The sequence below is a fragment of the Thermobia domestica genome, chromosome 11, assembly GCF_964235325.1.
Source record: "Thermobia domestica chromosome 11, izTheDome1.hap1.1, whole genome shotgun sequence".
Lineage (NCBI taxonomy): Eukaryota > Metazoa > Arthropoda > Insecta > Zygentoma > Lepismatidae > Thermobia > Thermobia domestica.
The window spans coordinates 233083212-233102647 of record NC_137464.1 but is presented as its reverse complement, the minus strand read 5'-3'; the positions used below and the strand labels follow the sequence as shown (position 1 = coordinate 233102647).

The following is a 19436-nucleotide window of genomic DNA, read 5'->3' as shown; positions in this document are numbered from 1 at the left end:
CTTTAAAGTGGCCCTTTTAGTCAACGGGACTCTTTTTTGAAATGTGGCCCTTTATGCACCTTAACCTTTTTTCCTAGAGAAACAAAAAATACGTGTTGATTTATTTTCGGTCTAGTTTATATGAGCCAAGTTTGAAAAAAAATCGAATGACGTGAAACCCTTGAGAAGCTATCTACTCTGCAGTTTCACTTTTTGGACTTGACAAGTTTTTGACCCAAAATCTTCAATTCAAGAGCAAAGTTTCGTAACGAGGTTCAAAACTAGACAAAACAAGACAAAGAGAAATACACTCTTCGAGACATTTTGGAATACATTTTCGAGACTAGACAGTATAAACTTTTGCCATGTAGACAATCTAGTAGCGTTGCTCACGAGACGATCTGTACCTTTTTGAAATTAGAGATAACACGAGAAATCAACACTAGTTCACATCTTAGTTCTCCAAGTCAGCAAGTCTTAGTTCTCTAACACTATTTTAGTGTTAAATGATTATTACTTTTAAACAATCTATAAATTGATAAAAGAATTGTACGAATAGAATGAAAAGCATTAACCAATGCCTAGAGATACTCATGTTACTACACAATATACTCTAATAATAGATCAGTTTTAGATAAAGTTATACCACACCCTTCGTGGCCCACTTTTGACGCCGTACACTTCGTATAATTTCTTGATGAAGTTAAAAGAAAATATGAAACTGAAATCATTTTTTTACCTCCCACGATTATTCCGACTAGGCTAAAGGAGACAGTGGTGAGGAGAAATTAATGAAATTGTGGAATGAATGAAAGTGGGAGGAAACGAGAGAACCCCGAGAATACCCTGAAATTTACAAGACGAGGTAAGAAAGAATATTTGTGAATTGAGATGAGGTGAGATGTCTACAATTTTTTTCGAGACGAGACGAGAAAACCTTATTTCTTATTTCGTCTCGTTCTGGTAGATAACACTCAACTCTGGCGTAGTGTATCCTGTTCAATTTCCGGGGGAGCTCAAGCAGTTTGGATTCCACGTCAATCAGTAGGTCCACGTCTTATAGTCTCGCTGCTGAAAGGGACGTTAAACTTAAAATCAACTCAACTCAGCAATTCTTAACTCTAATTAAAATAATTTTTGTGATTTCTGAGTAAAGAAGTGGAAACTAGCGAATTGTGCCTCTCGCACTCAATCGTGAATACCTTCATCAAGAGTAAAAGTCAGAGTTTAGATTAAATTTAGAGAACCCGAGTATGAGCGAGTACCAGCCCTATTGAGGATAGGGAGACCAAACCCTTATCGAACTCGAGTGGAATGAGGTTAATTAATGCTAACCTTTTGAACGCCAACTGTCCTAACTCCAAAACGTGAAGAAAAGTGAACTAATACTTTCATTCACCCCTATAGATGTGTACATTTTTAAAGATTGTTTTAGAAATTATAAATCTATAATCTACATAGCTATAGTTTTGATTGTCAACATAAGAGAAATAAGAAATGTTCATGAGATATTTATACCTCAATATTTCACTCCTCAAAAATTTGGATTTTGTAATTAGGCCATTTTGTAACCAAGCAGTCCAATTATCGCACAATCACATAAATAAAAAGTTATCTTCGTGCAAACTAAAGAGTTAAACTGATCTTAACAGCTATTCTCCTTGTTTTTGGGCCTATTTTGTCAATATTGCACTTGCGGCACACTTTATCTAGTAGGGCATAAAGGTCAACTTTAAATCCCACGATGTATAATAAAACAGACTTTTCTAATTACAAGATAAGATATTTTTATACCAGTACTTAGCAAACGAGATTGTCTGTAAAGCACCCTATGCAGTGTATTTTATGATCACTGGTAATTAAGTCATAAATATTTAAGTGCATTAAGCCTGGATATACGTTTGAATTTAATATCTTTATATTATTTCACCTAAACTATAGTTAAAAGTTGCATGACCCATGTAACATCTCCTCCGAATTTTCCGAATAATCATAACATGCAAAAGTTTCTGATATTTTTTTTTCTACAAGTTTGTCTGATAGGAGAATTTCACGACCCATAAACATCACAAAGGTTGTCATTCACATAGATGTTCATTTTACTTCGACCTCACTCACCCTCGCCCTCGCAGTAGCAGTTGGCCCTCGCCCTCGCGAATAGAAATATCCATCGCCCTCGCGCGCCCTCGCCCTCGCTGTCGAAACTTGTCCTCGCCCTCGCGCACCCTCACCCTCGCTGTCGAAGCTTCGTGAGGATCAGAGCATCAATTATTCAACCTATTTGTTGAATTATTTCCTTATCGTCAGTGGCGGATCCAGGGGGGGCGATCGGGGCGATCGCTCCCCACCAGAAGAGGAAACTTCTTTATTTTATATATACACAAATAAAACGCATCCCAGAGTTTGGAGCTCTTAAAAGTAGATCTAAGTAGCAGTATTACAACCCACCACCCCCACCAGAAGTCCGTCCTGGATCCACCCTTGCTTAACATACGTCCTAAAGAAAGGAAACTAAACATATCATCGTATAACTTACTGTGGAATACCTAAAATGGAACAACTGTTACAATGGAGATCTCGGTCGTAGTGACGTTTACATCATTTATCAACAGTATCCAATGCTTTTACTTCAAAATGTTCCTTGAACTACGATGCAAGCATAAGTATTCAGCCACACAAGGGCGGCTCTCATGAGGGTGAGGATGAAATCAAGGTTTGATGAGTGGCGGTAGAGTGACTGCCACGGACTATCTGTCAGAATTTGACAGTCAACACGTTGGCCGTCCCTGATGTATGTAGCGTAACTAAGGAATTTGAACAAATTCAAAGGGAAAGATCTAAAGAGCTTAATTTTGAAACTCCGTCAGCAAACAAATAAAATACTTCAGAACACTATTGTTGAATTATCACTCGGAAATATATACCCACTCTAACCTATAACATGAATGACTTCATTGATTTGAATGTGAATCTAAGTTAATTGGTATTTTAAAATATAAACTGAAATGTGTCAATGTGCTTGTAAGGTTAATTTTGATGCTCAAATATTGTTAATATTCACCACTAATAGAGATACATTTGTCCTGCCTTATTAATGTTAAAATTTTTATTTTATTTTTTTCAATAATTGCCATAAATATGAAACTTTGTCTTAAGAAACTACCCTAGGGGCCAATTTGTGCACTTGATCACTTTGGTCTTGGTTCATTTTTGGCAGCTATCATTGTTGGAAAGTTTATTTTCAGTAATTCCCACAATTATGAAATGATATCTTTCAAACGTTGTCTCAAGGATTCCTTACACTACAAATACGTAAAGGCAAATGAAAAATGAAATCTTTAGTTTAAGATCCCACGATTATGCAAGCTAAATGCTAAAGGAGACAGAAGTGAATGATGAAAGAAATAGTTGAATGAGAATGTGGTAGGAAACTGGAGAATCCCCAGAAAACCCACGAACACGATGTCCTCCACCACGAACTTACTTGGACGGGAATCGAACATGCGACCCTTCGAACAAAGGTAATTTCTCTATCACTGAGCCACCGTTCCTCCCTAAATGGCACGCTCAGAGCTTAGCGCCTCCAGGGGCCTTGGAAAGATTATCGAGCCTAAAATGATTTAGCACTGACTTTTATAAATCCACCAATTCAAGAATTAATAATGTCGTGCAAACTTTAATAGTGCAAACTTAAAGATTGTAGTAATGAAAGAAAAGATGAAATCTTTAGTTTAGCGCCCCAGAGTTATGTAACTGCTAAAGGAGATGGATGAAATTGCAAGTGAATGATGATGAAAGAAATGGTGGAACGGGAAAGTAAGAGAACAAACCTTTATTTTCTTCAGCACAAATAATTAAATGTGTAGATTAATTGATTTCCAGAAATTTTATTATAATTAGCAATTAAAAACTGAAAGTCCGATCACAAACTTTTCTTGCCCAGGACCTCGCAATAATTTGTTACACGCTGCCATACATCATTAAAACAGGAGTAGAGTGACTGAATTATTTTGCTCTGTGGTTGAAAAGTAATAATGCAAAACAGACAATTATTGACTTGAAGAGATAGGATAGTTTAAAAATTCTGACTGGGGAATAAAATCTTTATTTTTACGTCCTACGATTATCGCAGTCTTGTAGCCAACCTGGAACGAAAGAGATTCAGCCCACTGAAGATTCTTTGCGAATATCATTTCAATGTGAATTTCGAACAAAGATCTAAGCTTACCTTCATGCTTACGGTACGTCAAACAACTAACATATAAGGTGGAAATTATTCAACTTTTTTCATAAGATGTAATCCAGCTGACTAATTAAAATTTTATAAGCTTTATATGTTATATGTTGATTGATTAAATGTTGCACCTGATTATATGTAGTCGTTACTGCTTGTTACATAGTTTTAGCGTGTTTAATGGTTGTATGGGGGAGAGGAGTATTTAAACGCTAATATTCTAAAGTGAAATATTTACATAAAAATTAGGATAATTAAACATTTTCAATAACTCCCTCTTAGACTTAGACTCTGGTTGTAGGTCGATTACCGGTGATTACTGGAAGTTAATGCTATTGAAATATACAAAGGAATTTAGTATAGTGTCTAGCAAGCATGTCTGCTTTGCAGCAAGTCTCAGGTTCGATTCCCTTGATTGAAGTTTGAACGCATTATGGTGGTTCGGATCCTACCATAAACTATAGGTTCACGTACCATTTAGCATCGGCATCGGTGATGAATTATAAAGGGACATTAACTCTAATACGTCAGAATACAGACAGATCGACTGATTCCCAGATATTCATAAGTAAAACTTATATTTTCCAAAACAGCAAATTACGTTAGTAGAGTGCTATTTTTTTTCTAAATATAGATCATGAACGGTTTGAAAGTATGTTTATTCTGTTGTGTGAGAACGTTTCTCTACAGTTAGAATTGAGGACATCTTCGAAAGTTCCCCTTCGGGAGGATGAACACTAAGAATCATGAAATTATAGGTGTAAACCTGAATGCAGTTTTACCCACTTATCTCAATAGTAATCTATGTAAATGTAAGGTCACTTGACAGGTCCAAATGTAAGGTCACTTGACCAAAGGCTTAGATAATGTCCCCACAACCTCCACGATGCAAGGCCACCAAATCCAGGGATGTAAAATATATAGAAAATGTTTAGAAACTAGAGGCGAATAACTAGGGGCTGCAGCGGGCAGGGGCTGTGTTGTAATAATAGACTATCAAAAACTTCCTGCTCAAGTCCTAAAATTTCACACGGCGTACACCATAGTCTTAAAATTTTCACAGAGTATACGCTAGTCTTAAAAATTTCACAGGTTATATATGCTAGTTTTGAATATAGTACTACACGCCTTGAAGCAGAAAGTATGCGCAAATGACTAAGATTGAGCAATACACCTTCGTATACTCTCGACTACACCCCTGAATATATGCTTTTATTTTCTTAGTTTGCTTACATACGTGTGACGAATATCTGGGAGGAACGCGACCACCCAAGCCCCTCGTTACGACGCCCATGATTAGATGAACCATAGCCGAATACTTCAGGTAGTTTTGCTTCTTTATTTCTAAGTTTTCCTATGCTTTGCTGACTAAATATCAGTTGTCAGGGAGCTTTAAAACTTGCGATATAGAACCAAATCATTCTATTTTAATATCCTATTTAACGAAAAAAAAAATAATAATAAAAACGTCGATAATGAAGGGTAACAGATCACAGAAAGAAGCCCACTGGACGCCCAAAATAGTCTCCCTTTTCAAGACTATGCGCTGCATATTCTTACACTATATTAAAAACGCTTTCAAAGATACCAATCTTAAAAAAAATAAAATAAAATAAAATAAAAAAATAAATCTTTTGTTTAACATCCAACGGTTATGCCATCGATGGCTAAAGGAGACTGATGGAATTGCAAGTGAATGATGATGAAAGAATAGGTGGAATGAGAAAACGGGAGGAAACTGGAAAATCCCGAGAAAAACCAAGTATACGCTTTGGTTCTCCACGAACTCACTTGGCCTGGGATCGAACGAATGACCCCTGAAACCAGAGATTGGCTGTAGCACTGAGCCAACGTGCTCCCGTCCAATAATACCAATCGTGTTAATCGTTTAATTGCAATAAATATTTTCGTTTTTAGTTTTCAGTATTGACTTAATAGTTTTGTAACTGGGTACTTGGAAAACGGATAGGATTTCAATTAAAAAGAGTTTGTAGGCTGGCCTAGATAGTTGCGATCTACACTTAATGTAATTATCTTAGAATGAGATTTCATTTACAAAATTGTCATTGTCCTCGCCCTCGCGCACCCTCGCCCTCTTCGTTGATGCTTTTCCTCGCCCTCGCGCACCCTCACCCTCGCCATCGAAGCTTGTCCTCGCTCTCGCGCACCATCGCTCTCTTCATCGAAGCTTTTCCTCGCCCTCGCGCACCCTCACCCACTTCGTCGAAGCTTTTCCTCGCCCTCGCGCACCCTCACCCTCGCCATCGAAGCTTGTCCTCGCCCTCGCGGCCAAAACTTGTCCTCGCCCTCGCGCACCCTCACACTCGCCATCGAAGCTTGTCCTCGCCCTCGCGCACCCTCGCCCTTGCGGTCAAAGCTTGTCCTCGCCCTCGCGTCACTATGGGCGAGGGAACTTGAGGGTGAGGATGCCCTCGAGAGGGCCACCCTCGCGAGGGTGAACATCTCTGGTCATTCAATTGCTGTTTAAGAGCCTCCTGGTGTCAGTAATGCATTACAAGGCAAGTAATGTAAAATAATAAAAGCAAATATTTTCAGCGTCTTTCTTGTCAAATGTATATACAAATATAATGCTTGTGTGGTATGACCTTAATACAGTACTTTTGAAATGTTAGTGCAAACGAACAATAGTGGGACAGCATCAACTTTTATTTATTCAGAACATCTGATACAGAAAATTTATTTCACTAATAGTCATTACTAGATAATAGACTATAACATGCGTCTCGAATTTACGCAGTCGCATTTATAGTGCACTATATTATTGTTCCATACAATATCATTTTTATCCATGTTAGGTATTTGCACTTGATATATTAGGTAGTTTTCTGTAAACATACACTGAATTATTCTCAAGTGAAGGGTACGGGGAAAAAACAAGGAATGTCCATGTATGTGGTTTTTAGGGTGCTTTGTCCTATCTGTTGGTGACTCTTGGTACTATTTGACTGTCTATGCCATGCATGCGTAGATGTAGAAATGTTCATGTAAAAAGTGGCAAAAGATTTCATAACCCTATTTTTTGTATGCAGTTTTCAATATTAAAACGCCGTTTTCTCGAAAATGCAGTTTTGTGACATTCCTTGTTTTCTTTCCCTTACTCTTCAAGTACACTGTTAACTGAAGCCGAACGTCGAAAATATTTAGGAGTTGTTAAGTTATGTCTATGAAATTTTGTATCTTGTTTTGTATTGCACATATTCTGAAATTTTTTTTGTCTGATTCACTTTTCATTCCAGCAACGCATTTTGTGAAGAATTCAAGAGTTCTAATAACTGGTAGTGCAATCTTATTCTACAAACAAGGTAAGCGCAAGAAAATTAACATTAAAGAATTTACCTCCGTAGTTTAAAGGTTAAAGAATTTACCTCCTTAGTTTAAAGGTTAAGATATTTACGAAGGGTGATCAGAAAGTAAGGTTACAAAGCCTGAAGTGAAACGTGTATATCTTATTTCATACAACCAATACAGCCAACAAACAGTACATACATTAGGTTATTTTTCGACATAGTCTCCATATCGCTTGAGGCACTTGTCGCGTCGTGGGATAAGTTTGAAGATTTCCTCCTGGTAATAATCATGTCCTTGGCTGTTCAGCCACATTGTCATGAAGTGTTTCATCACCTCGTCCGAAGCGAAGTGGTTCCGCTTGAAGCGAGGTCTGGTCCGAAGTGAGGGTAACTGATGATGACCAAGTGAAACCGTTTCAACAATGTGCTTTGTCGGCCACTGCACTCCTCATAGGTGACGTTTCCTCTGCCAGCCGCAAACTTTAGACACCATTCTGCAAACATGCTGAAGAGATATTACAGCCTCTTCTTAAATCTGTACCACCTGCCTGTGAATTTCAGCCACAGTTACATGTTTCACCCACAGAAACAGAATAACTGTGCGGACGTCTTCGTGAGACCGGTTTTCCAAACGAGTCGCATTTTTGTATTTACATGCAACTAGTGCCGTAGGTGGCGGGTGAGTGAAATTCTTGAAAGTTGCCAACTCCATCTGTGAAAATTACTGCATCCGCCTCATTGCTCTGTAGCTGACAAAACTCCAAAAATATCGCCCTTCTAAACTTACTTTCTGATTATCCTACTTTTAAAAATATATATATAGGATCAGTATTAACAGACGAAACCACATTCAGTAAGAAATTAAATGTCGACTAAAAGCAGGGAATTCGTGTTATTATTCAGTTTAAAATCTCTTGTCGTCGCGATTTCTGTGGAGGAATTTGAATCTTAAAAATATATAAAAACAATAATCATGCCTGTTGTTCTGGTATGATTCCGAGTCATGCTCGTTTACTGAGAAGTAAGAAAGTAGACTGAAGGTATTTAAGAACAAGAGCCTCGGACCAATATTAGGACCCAAGGGGAACGGAAATTTGACACGGAGACACATCATAATGAGTAACTTCATAATATATACGGTTTACTAACATTGTTAGGATCATCAACTCAAGGACGCTCAGATGGGCAGCCAAGATGGAAGAACGTAGGAACACTTTCAAAGACTTAAGTGGAAGACCAATCGAAAACGACCATTAGGAAGTCCTTGGCAGAGGTGGAGGGACAATATTAAGATGGCTCTCTCATAAATAGGAACATAAAGTAGAAACTGAATCCAGTAGGCTAAGAACAGAAGTAAAAATTAAGAGCTTTTCTGAACTGGGCATGGAACCTCCAGGTTCCATAGCCAATAGAGTTAGTTAGTTAGGTTAGTTAGAGAGTTCCTTGAATCGAAAAAAATTATATGCACCAAAATTGTGGCAAATTTATTATGCATTATCTGCAGGTAAAAATAACGAATAGTATTATATTATTGTGAAATATACTCAATACTCCAGGCTTCAGCCATAAGACCAGTAGAAATGGCGTGTAACGGCTGTTCTCTTCTAATTTGGAGTTTATGCATAAAAACTAATCAAAAAATCATGGATAGACATTTTGAAAAGCTGCGGTTTGGTTGTAATGTTGCCATCTCTTATCTCGCATTTTTCCTCCTTGTCGGATATTAAAGAATGAAATTTCCTTGCTATGTTCATGAATATTATCTTCTAATCTGGATTTTGCGCTTGAAAACCAATAAAACTAACCATTGGTAAACAGCTAGAAAGCAGTTAGTTTGTTTGCAGTGTTGACACCTCTCATATCACGCTTTTCACTCATCAGATGCTGCCTGGAAAATGTTCCTTGATTTGTACCTTACTGTAATCTTCCGATCTAAAACTTATGCCTCAAAACTAGTGATAAGAACGTGAGTAAACTTTTGCGGAACAGATGGTTTGTTTGTAGGGTTGCCATCTCTCATCTTGCAGGTTTCCTTGTCGGATGCTGCACGAACCTTTTTCATCATTTTGTGCATTGCTGATGTTAAGTAGCGTAATTTCTTTGTGAAACAATTATTCTGTTCAGAAACACCTTCCTAACATGGCAGAAGGTTGAGCGGTTGAAAAATATACGCTGTACTAGGATAAAATTATGATAAATATGAAAATAATTATTTATGCTCATTTAAACCTTTCGTTTTCCGTACGTGTCCACAATAGAATTTGAATTCTACAGTAGAAAGATTGGCATTTTGTCGCACATTACATGCTATTGAAAACTGGAAAATAGATGTAACAGTTCTGACATTTACATGTAAGCTAATAATAATAATAATAATAATAATAATAATAATAATAATAATAATAATAATAATAATAATAATAATAATAATAATAATAATAATAATAATAATAATGAAACACTTCTTGTTTCCTCTCTTATAAACATACGTTCTCCTGTCTGATATACAAGTGTTCTTACATTAAAAAAGAACCAGAAGAAAAATAACCATATGTATACACACTGATATATGACATCATTTTCCTACGTTTTTCTCTTCCTACATGAACCTGATGGAGACAAAGTATCTTTTTGTTTGTTTGTTTGTTGTTTATTAATACGCAGCGCTAAATTTACGATAAAGCATCACGCATGTAAGATTAATCAACTTTGAAGTCTTCTGAGTTTATTAAGGGAGGAAAAATAGTTATGGTGGACTTACTGTAAGTGTTAAAAATAATACGGAAGGAAAGTCAATATCAGATGCAATTAAAAGGTTTGTAAACATAAGTTGATTAAAATATTTTCCATTATTATTACCAATATCTTTTAAAGTACTCAACATACTGCCACGAAATTTGTATATTAGATATTTGGTGTACAGAATATGAACTTGGAATACAAGAAACCAATTTAGCAGTTCAGTTCTGAAACTGTAAAAAGTTATTCAGAAATATTGTGTATGAGTTTATGTAACTCTACTGAAATCAAATTTGTATCAACAAGTATTTTGAAATAAGAAAAAACAATAGGAGTCTATATATATATATATATATATATATATATATATATATATCAAATACTTTCCATAAAATTGATTGTTCCTGTACGAAGAATTGACATTCTGCAAGAATTCATTATTAATCTCTTCGCTTTTTTGGATATGCTAAAGAGTGATCAATAAAATAATTTAAGTAAAAACTTGTATCCTTCTAAGGCTAAAGACACGGAAAATATACTCCAATCTTGTTTGTACACTGCAAGTGTTCCTTCTCTTTGGATGAGGCATGCAGAAGTGCATTTTTGTTATTTCCAAAAGTAGATGTTACGTATCAATATTTAATTTAAAAAAAAAACTGTCCAAAATAAAGTTTGACCAAAAGGTGACCAAAGCAGGACACGGGACATGAAAGGACAAGATGAAGACTGTCCCAATAAAATCCAGACGTTTGGAAGTACTTCTTACTTGCGTTAGTCGCCATTGGTTAAAATATTCCGGGACCGGTGTGGCTCAGTAGTAGAGTGTTCACCTCTAATGCACGGAGTCCTTCGTTCGGTTCCAGCTCGCTCCAAGTGATCCTTGTGTTGAACAAAAAGCGCATGAGCGGGTTTTCTCGAAGTTCTCCCGTCTCCTCGCGCTTTCTTCCTTCCATTATTACATTTATTTCTCGTTATCACCGTCTCCTTTGACCTAGCCGACATAACGATGGGACGCAAAACTTAAAGATATCATTCCATTTCATTTTTATAATACTTTGTGTTCCGTTCCGCGTTTTGTAAATTCTTCTATATTCTGTATCTTGCTATACTTTATAATAGGGTAAATATATTATTTGATCTGATTTTCAGTTTAGTGTCCCTTTAAGCAGAAAGACTATATGAGACGTGTACCTCGAGCTTAATGTGAACCCGAACCCATGAATTCCTGCCGAGAATCGAACCCGGGTCTCCCATCGCAAAAACAAGTTCACTAACCGCTTAACTGCGAGAGATCTCAGATAAATGTATACAACAATTATAATGCAGCTATCGAAAGGGAAACCCTTTTGCTACTCTTTATAAGACTGTGTGAAAGTTAATTTCATTTCTTTCTCGCACTTACGTACGCTGTGACTTCTTGCCCTTAACTAAGCATTGTTTTAGTTGTTTACGTCCGATTACATTCCGAGATGTTGTTTATCTCCTTGATGTAAACACTACTTTGAAAAGGAACTTTTGGATCGTCGTGAATGTTGTCTTTCTTGTAAACGGAATTTCAAAACCCACGGAGTATAGTAGACAAATAACATGATATCATCACTGCATGTTTAGTGTATAAAGGCAGAAGCTTAAAACCTCTGTTACTAATGTCGTATTATAAAGAGGAAAAGTGTAGCATACTTTTCTGGAAAGAAAGAAGTTCCTTTGTTACTTCAACATTAATTATCTGCTTCTCGTATAACAAGAGTACACACACACACACACACACACACATATATATATATATATATATATATATATATATATATATATATATATATAAGAATGGGAAGGTAGGCAGCGAGAGAAATGAGGTCATAGGAAGGTGGAAAGAATACGTTGGAGACTTACATGAGAGTAGGGATAGACCGTGTAGCCTAAATATTGAAGTAGAAAATGAAGTAGGCGAGGATGATAAAGGATTTAGTATTCTTCGGGATGAGTTTGAAAAGGCTATATTCGAGATTAGGAATGGAAAGGCAACCGGAATAAATAACATACCAATCGATTGATTAAAAATATAGGAGACAAGGGAAAGAAAGAATTGTTGCAATTATGCAATGAAATATATGAAACAGGAGAATGGCCAAAAGACTTTTCGAAAACGATCATGATACCGATGGCTAAGAAATCGAACCCAAGGAGATGTGAGGATTATAGAACTATTAGTCTCATATCTCATGCAGCTAAAATTCTGCTCCCAATATTGAACAGAAGGTTACATGAAAGAACAAATAAAGATGTTGAGGAGGAGCAGTTCGGGTTCAGAAGCGGCAAGGGCACAAGAGATGCAATTGGATTATTAAGGGCGATCGGCGAAAGATTTATAGAAACAGGGAAAGAGGTGTATGTTACATTTATTGATCTAGGAAAGGCTTTCGACCGCGTGAATTGGGAATTGTTGTTGGGAGTTCTAACGAAGATAGGGTTGGAATTGAAAGATAGAAGACTGATAAGAAATTTATACATGAACCAACAAGTAAGTGTTAAAATAGCGAAAGAACTGACGGAAGAAAGTGCAATTGGAAGGGGAGCTCGACAAGGATGCTGCCTCTCGCCAACACTATTTAATGTCTATTTAGAAGAGATAGTGAAAAAGAGCCTAAATGATGATGATGGCATTTCGGTAGGAGGTAGAATGATTAGATGCATAAGATTTGCAGACGATATGGTGCTTGATGCAGAATCTGAAAAGAAAATCAATAAAATGTTAGAAAAAATTAGAAAGTGCTTTGAAGAATATGGGATGAAAATAAATGTTAGAAAGACAAAAGCCATGGTGATTGGAACGAAGGGGTCTATGTCAAATATAAAAGGAGGGGAGAAAATAGAACAAGTGAATAGTTTTCGATATCTGGGTAGTATTCTTAGTAATAACATGAAGTGCGAACGTGAAATAAAAGCAAGGATAGGAATGGCGAAAGAAGCATTTAGAAGGAAGAAAAGTCTGTTTTGTGGGACCTTGAATAAAGAGGTGAGAAAATGACTCATAAAATGCTTCGTGTGGAGTGTTGCACTGTATGAGGCGGAAACGTGGACATTACGTAAGGGTGACGAAAATCGACTGGAAGTCTTCGAAATGTAGGTGTTTAGAAGAATGGAAAGAATTAGTTGGGTCGAGCGGAAAACGAATGAGAGAGTGTTAAAAACGGTGGGTGAGAAAAGAACACTTTTAGATATTATTAGGAAGAGGAAGAGAAACTGGTTGGGACATTGCCTAAGAAGAGACTATATCATGAGGGACGTCTTAGAGGGTATGGTGGCGGGAAAGAGAGGGAGAAAGCGAAGGAGACTACAATTACTAGATGATATCAAAACAGAGAAATCGTACGTGAAGACGAAGAGGTTAGCGGAGGACCGTGGAGAATGGAAGCTTCTCAGCTGCTTCAAGTGACCTGTCAATAAAGACAGAATACCTATAAATGAATATATATATATATATATATATATATATATATATATATATATATATATATATATATATATATATATATATATATGTCTTCATACACAAAATACACATTTAGGTTCTAGCGGATTCCGGAGTTTTTATATGATCTACCTTTGATTTTGAAAGAAATTATATTATAATTATGTTACTGTCTTTATGTAAGAAACTAATATGTAAGTCGCTCTTTCTAGAACAGCCTTTTAAAGTTGTTATTCCAAATAAATCCAACTCTACTGCATATGAAACTGTATACTGATAGAAAACATACGATACATTTAGTGTGCAACGGAATTAATTCCATTTCTTGATCATTTTCAATATGTTTCATCTTGAAGGTCTTTATCTGAAGCTCCTTTCACAGCTCAAAAGATTAATTTGAAAATATTGTAAGTAAGTCTTCTAATATAAAAAATAGTGTTAACTTTTGCATGTACTTAAATTTACAATTCAAATTGATATCTCTGTTTCTCTCACTTTGGCAATTGAACTTAATTCTCTTGTGCTCTGATCATCCTATAGGTAAACATAAGGCCGCTCAACATTAGTTTATAGATTTGAAAAGATTTGACATATGCTCAAATTTTGAGTAATGGTTTTGGATGCTGGGATTGGGAAATGCATTATATTGAAGCTCGTCTATCAGTCCGGTATAATTAATTCACAACATAGAATTAAAATGTGGTCGGGATCCTACAAACTACGATGTGTACTTGCGGGGTTACACCAATTGATGAATGCTGATTGGTTAATTGGATTGGAGTTTAGTGTCCCTTTCAGCATCAAGTTTATATGAGACGTTGATTTGAAGCTTACCGTGGGACCCAAATCGCATGTGCTTCTACCGAGAAATAAATTCTCGCCAAAGGCACTATAGCCACGAGGGAGCTATATTGAGCTATATTGATGTACGATTTTAAAAGAAAAATCAACGTTGTGAATATTGAAGTGAAATCTCATAGAAGTAGTTAGGGGTGGTTACTTCTGGCGCATTTCCCCTTCCACCCCTAACTGCCAAAAAATTATGAAGCCACCACTGTGCACTTTAACACAGAGGGATACCCCCAAGTGAGACTGAATATGCTTTTATGACATTTAAAATCATAAAAACTTACATCTAAAACTTATAATCTAAAATCTTACATCTAAAACTACAACTCTTCTAACTTATAATGACCCCATGGTAGGGTATTGATTCCATCCTTTAAAACACATCTCTTATCATCTACACAACTTAAAGCTAACTTATTTACTTCTATACTGTACAAATCGTGCTTATAACTTCTAATCAAATTCATCTTCTTATAATATTCTTTTTGGCTAATCAAACAGTCCTTATATTCGTTAAATGAAAGTTCTTTATACACAACACACTTCTTAACACCTTTAGCTTTCTTACACTTTTCTTTATCGAACTTATCTTTAAAGTCTTTATCTGTTAAATCTATTTGAGGTGCTTTTATACTGTACATCTTACTTCTTAAACCCACAAACTCTTCTATGATTGTACCTTTAATTTCATCCTTCATCTTACCAAGTATTTTCTTATTGATTTGTGGTATCCTATATTTGTTATCTTTAGGGTAATCACTCGTATCGAAGTAATCAATGTAATTTTTCATGTCTTTGTACACATCTTCTGTTTGAATATGGTATATATAACTATCGGTATCTGTATAACATACTTCTATTTTGTCTTGATGTTTTGGTTTCATCACATTATAATGGAAATCGTACATTAAATATTTTGACAAATCTAGAATTGACATACCAACATAAATCGGTTTGTTAAATTGCACTTTGACCTTGTTCATATGAACTGCTACTAAATTTTCCGTAAAAAATGTAGTACTCTTATAACTCGGTTTTGCTACAAGTTTCTCGTATTTTTTCTCATCACTTACAAGTTTGATATTAACTCTCTTTCTAATATTCTCCATAGTCTTTCCAAAAACTGAATTGTTCATGAGCTTGTAGAAGTCTTTTTCAAAGTCATTTGTTGCTCTAGTTCTCATCTGCGTGTTTAAATCTATATAGTTCTTTAACCAATCTGATTGCTCGAACTCTATTACTCGATGTATCTTCTGAAGTTTTAATCCAAGTGATAGACACTGTTTTAAATTTCGATAGTGAATCACATATTTCTCTTTATCATATAGAGTTGTTAATAGCTTTGATTGTTTTGAACCAGGCGGACATATGTTTTGAGGAGCTAATGGGTAGTCTTTGTGATAGTCATGTAATTCTTTAGGATATTCAAGATCAACTTCTAGTATGTAACCAGTATCAGAATCATCAGGTATATTTGTGAAATGTATTTCTTCAATCTCATTTTCACTTAACCATCTAAATCCCTTATACGGCATATATTGACTCATTGCCCACCCATACAAGTTAATGGCATCTAGATACATTAAGTAAGAATCTTCTTTGTTCTTATCATAATCTTCCATATACTTATTGTTTGCTTTTACATACCTTTTTGAGCATTGACTAATTCCACCTCTTATACCTTTCTCTACCATTAATACCATATCATAATCCCACAACAATTCTAACTTTATATTCGTCATCTTTAACATTGCATCCCAAGCTAAACCTGGTGCTGTCATATACCAAGCCGGATCGAGATCATAAGCTTTAAGACATGTTTCTCTAAAGTTCTCAAACACATCTGCTAACAATAATACATCTGTTTTCAAATATAAATCATGGTATTGTCCGAGATTCTTAATATCAAATGTTTTCCATACTTTCTTTGCATGTTCATAATCCTCATCACTTATATGCGTGTTCATAAGCTTGTTGAAGAATGCTTCCTTTAGCGGTAATTTTCTTTCTCTAAACCTATCCCAATTGTTAACATAATCATATGAGTAAACACCTTTTCTTATTACAAGTCGAAACTGTTCTTGATTAGGATAAAAGTGTTAGGTATGTATCATTTGTTCGCGTTTCAAATTCGATGACAATTTGTCTAGACTAGAAGCCATAAATCTAAATGAATCTACAAATTTCAATTTAATAGTTCCAACCTTTTTACTGAATGATATGTATCTTTCCTCGTTATTGGGTATTAGATCTATTTCTTCTTTATTACATCCAAGCTCTTTTATAAACAAATGTGAGTCATATCCTGTCAAGTTAAGTATGATCACTGGTACAAACTTTGGTACTTTGACTTTTAAATTGCAGTTATTACATAGAGGTGCTACAAATTTTCCTGTTATATGATCGTGGTGCTTAACTTTATGATTTTCTTTAGTATACTCCTGCTTACAGTAATAACAACATTTAGATTCATCGAACTCTTTTCTCTGACGTTTTGTTAATGGTAATTCGTTATTTTGTTTGTATATGTTCGATATGTGTTTAGCTTCTTTTGTTAACAGTCTTATAAATTTCTTAGCAGCGTTCTTACCTCTATACAAAACAGGATTAGTTTTACTTCCATCGCTCTTTACTACATAATAACAAAATCCAGATGGCTTATGTTGTTGATATTTTTTCGTATATGGCTCGTCATCCGGATAACATTCTTTACAACCCATAACTTTATGTAACAAACATTCAAAATCGGCATAAATCACAAATGGCATTTTCATTATGTATTGGTAGTTTTTAAATTCAACGCATTTACCTTCTTCGGGCATTATTATTTTTACTGGTTCATTTAACGAACAATCTTGCTCGTGTTTATTTAAAGCGTTTTGAGAGTAAAAGTATAGCAAACATCTGTCACATAAATATTTTCGAGCTCTCTTTTTAGTTAATTGTGTACATACTAGTCTGCTTAAATCCTTAATCCAACAATAGTGTGTTTTAACTTGGTCTTCATTTTGTTCTTTTACATATAATAAATTGACATGATTTTCTTGCTTGTTTTGTGTGTGATGTAGTATATAGATTGAATAGTCTTTATCATATGCATAAACATTTATAGAAATATTAAGTAATTTTTCAGCTCTTGGAATATCGCATAGTTTTACAGGAAAATGAATATTTTTTTATTTTTTCTTGTAAGTATTTGACAGCTTGCTTGTACTTGGAAGGTCGTTGTGGATCTTTATTAACTGGGTATAGTGCAGAACAAATTGAATATAAGAAACATTTTTCATCTTCATTCTTTACATTAATTACTGCCTTTTTGTTTTGAATTTGTTTAGATAATTCTATGTATGTTGATCCTCTATATGGTGTATATTTGACGATTGCTAGTTGTAAAAAGTTAATGTTTATAAGAGCCCAGCCAGAACCTCTAGCTTGGAGCTCATCCATTCTTGTTCTTAACCTTTGTTTCATCTTAGTTATTTCTTCTTTCAAATTACTTGATCGATATATTTCTTGGTTTTCAGTGTTAAAATAGAAGTTTTGAGTTTCTTCACCTTTCTTATATGTACAACTTATATAAAGATTAGCTTTCAATGAACTATGTTTACTTAAGCTAATTTGTAATCTGTTTGATATAGCTTTAGATGTTGCAGTAATATATTGTTCAAGTGGATCTTGTGGTTTGTAATCTGTTGTAAATATCCATGTTTCTAATCTTGATTTTAATGCAATGTTCTGCCGTTTTACTTCGATTGGTTGTGATTCAACTTTGATTCTTGGTTCTTCAATTACTTCTTGTTTAAAGGGGAATATATCTCTAATCTGCCTTCTGCTTTGTTCATCGTCATGTTGTTTAAGAAGGTCTATCAGTTCTGCTTTTCTTAATCGGGAATATCTTCTGATTCCCTTTTCTTTACATTGTCGTCTTAACTCTACTACGGTAAATTTATTATAATTACTCATCTTATTTATTATATAGAAAATCTTCGTTAGTACTCTTCACCGGGTTATTTCAGTTCATTTTCATTCGTCCTAGTACAACGCTTAACATTGTACACCCCTGCTATTGTCTACATATTACGCGTTGTATTAGAACACGGCTTTTATGGGATTAACCCATCAAAGTCACATATACACATTTAAAACTGAATCATTTTTGTAAGCTTACTCATCATCATAATCATCACTACCATATTTATATTCATCATCACTACTCAAATCAGATGTTTTTTGTTGCATTATTAATAATTCTTTTTCCTTCAACAGTATTTGCTTCTCTAGTAGTGCTGCTAAGAGTTTAAGATCATGATGAATTAGTTTAAGTCTATCATGTAATAAATCAAAGTGTGCTTCCATATTTGTTATATAGAAAACCATAAAAGTTGTTACCTTTACAAATATCTAAACACACAACTTATTGTTAATTGTCTCTTATACTCAAAAACAAATCAACAACAAACTCGTCGTCTTCTTCTTCAATGTCCACATGGCAACCATACGAAACAACACAGCTGTATTTTTCTTTGACTTTGTTTAGGAGGTTGACCGAGTTTGGATCTTTGGTTTCTGATAACACTGACATGTTTGGGTACTTTTCTTCGAGACACTGAAGTCTTGCCTTGACGTTACGCTGCTGAACCCTTCCAAGCCAATATTTGTATGACTCGTAACGCCTAACCTGATCGCGCTTGTCTGTGTCGTACTTGTCTACTATACCTTGAAGCTGACTATCTGTGAGGTTCTTTTTAACGATGATTAACTTGTGTACTTTTCCTGGGTCTTCTATGTGTTCAGCTGCTATAGTCTTAAGCTTTGTTATCTCCTTTGCTTGTTCTTCGTTGTGTATTTTGAGGTCATT

General features: G+C 35.2%; 1 protein-coding gene across 1 annotated transcript in view; it reads left to right on the top strand.

Annotated features, from left to right (window-relative positions):
* LOC145663772 (innexin inx2-like) overlaps positions 1–19436 on the top strand; it is a 55381-nt gene that overhangs the window by 9675 nt on the left and 26270 nt on the right. Inside the window, exon 2 of the mRNA XM_081729860.1 lies at positions 7471–7536. The gene's annotated coding sequence lies outside the window, so the exon portion shown is untranslated. The remainder of the gene's footprint in view (positions 1–7470; positions 7537–19436) is intronic.